The sequence below is a fragment of the Musa acuminata genome, chromosome BXJ3-6 (assembly GCF_036884655.1).
Source record: "Musa acuminata AAA Group cultivar baxijiao chromosome BXJ3-6, Cavendish_Baxijiao_AAA, whole genome shotgun sequence".
Lineage (NCBI taxonomy): Eukaryota > Viridiplantae > Streptophyta > Magnoliopsida > Zingiberales > Musaceae > Musa > Musa acuminata.
Genome location: NC_088354.1, coordinates 12,532,760 through 12,535,016, shown reverse-complemented (window position 1 = coordinate 12,535,016; position 2,257 = coordinate 12,532,760). Strand labels below are relative to the sequence as shown.

The window sequence follows — 2,257 nt, the reverse complement described above, 5'->3', positions numbered from 1 at the left end:
GTAATGTTGATGTATATTCTTCTACATTTTTGTCCTGGGATGGGATTTTAGCTTCATATTTTCTAGTTTCAGATGTATAATCATCTTTCTAATCTTTGAAGTTATCAATATAACTGTGCTTCATGTTTGAGTTGTCAAGGATGGTTGATGTATAACTCTCGCCCCCAACATGAAGTATCAAATCAGATGAATGCTTTCTGCTTCACCAAAACAAAAAGTTTTAGTTTGCAAGTCAAGTTGTATACGAAAGCTTTAGTCAATTTGCAGCGTCATTCTTTAATCACTTAGATTGTTGAATATTCTAAATTAATCTCTTATTCCAAACATCCTCTTGCATCCAATCTTTAATTATCTTTTCTGGTACTTTAGACTTGACGAAAGAGTATGATTTTGAGCTGAAAGATTTTGAACAGATATACTGATTCATTTGTCCTTGGCAGTACCAACGACAGTGTCTTGGAAGAAATGAAGAGAAGTTACGTCCTCGAACAAGAAAAGCAAGAACAGAAATAAAGCAACAACAAGCTGATCTGCTTGTCCATTTGGATATAATGAATTCAGGATATTGCATTGCTCCAAAACACCGTTGACTTGCACCTCATAATGATGTCTAAATGGGAAGATCAGATAGAAGTTTGTCTCATTTTCATTCATTGTATGGTTTCTCCTTTCACTTCCTTTTCCCCTCTCGATACCGCCACCTCTAGATTGTATGATCTTTTGACCATGCAACTCGCATCTCTCATTAATGTTATTTAAGAGAGTCCGCTGCTTTGCCACATCTGCAGCTTGTTGATGTTTAGATGCCGTGTTTGTGGCGGCGTTGGAAGTCCATGAGCTACTAGGCCTTGGCCTGTTGTTCCTGTCGGCATTGGAGTACAGCTTCCAATGTAAATATATCGACATTGAAGGTGTTTGATTCATTGCCAGAATCAAATCAAGATTGACATGCTATCTTCAACATCCTTGGCGAAGATGCAGTGAACCACACAAAAAGGTTGAATTCTAGATTTGGTGGAGATATGTTCATGATTTGACGATCTCAGAAGTCAAACAACAGTTGAAGACTTGTCCCCAGTGGCTTGAGATCAGCAGAATCTATGCTACCGGATGAAGCATCCGCATCCATTCCATAAAGCTTTATAAGCTTAGCCAGTGGCAGTCTATTTCGACTGCAAGTTGCATTTCGACTGTACCGCAGTGTCTCATTCACAAGCCAACGCCCCCATCCAGAGACCTCGAGAAGGTACGCTCGTCTTTATTCCGCAGTATATTGGTACTTTTCGGCTCGAGAGACTCCATTCAAGGTTTATTCCATGATCTGAAAGGATTTTGGAGTTGACCTTGTTCGTGTATGATGCAAATTGCAGTACCAGTTGAGTTGATCCAAACGTCACGCAATCTTCCCCACCAGATATTTGATGAAATGATGGCCGGATGGATTCCACAGGACAAATGGCTGAGCAGATGCTACAAGTCACTCGTTGCGAGGAAGCCATGGATCATCACCCAAACAGGTCTTCGGATAAAAGCTAAAGCAGCAAAGGCTTCTTTTTTCGCAGGCATCGAGCGGGGCGTCACGTGAAGCTGGAAGCAAAGGGGCAGCAGTAGCAGAAGCTGCTGCCTTTGTCGGCTGAGAGTGAGAGCTGCGGTTTCTTCAAAATGTCTCCAAGAATATTTGACATGGTTTTGCTTTATTCTTTGGGCGGCAGACCCACCATTTTCGGAGCTTTATTGACCCAACTCCTGCGGTCCGAGAAGAAAGAGGAGGGCAAATGGGCGGACGCCATGTTGGAGCCATTCAACCTCATCCAGATTCCTGTATTCCTCTTTTTGGATGTTTCAATCTTCAACCCACCAGATTCCATTTACTCGACGACTTGGAATTTGGGTTATTCTTTTCTTTTACTTTACCTTTATTTATATATAGAATGTGTGTAATAATAGCATGAGTATTTCATAAATATGATCTATATCAGAAAACATACTCTTTCAACGTGTTGTGCTGAAGTTATAATATAAAAGAGATCTCATATTTATTGATATAATCATCATATATTTTTCTTGATTTCTACTGACTAATAAGGATTTGATCTCCTTTAATTTAGATTGATTAGATTATATAAACAAATAATTAATATCAATAAAATTATAATTTTTTTTAATATGGTATCGAAGTTTTTCTTATGATCATATTCCTCTGTCATAATCTGATTATATAATTTTTTTATCCTATATTATATTTCTCCTCACACCA

General features: G+C 38.7%; 1 long non-coding RNA gene across 1 annotated transcript; it reads left to right on the top strand.

Annotated features, from left to right (window-relative positions):
* Positions 1–516: 516 nt before the first annotated feature.
* On the top strand, positions 517–2,048 carry LOC135641026 (uncharacterized). The gene is made up of 3 exons (XR_010497542.1): positions 517–655; positions 789–1,246; positions 1,371–2,048. It is a non-coding gene; the product is annotated as an uncharacterized LOC135641026 (long non-coding RNA).
* Positions 2,049–2,257: the final 209 nt, after the last annotated feature.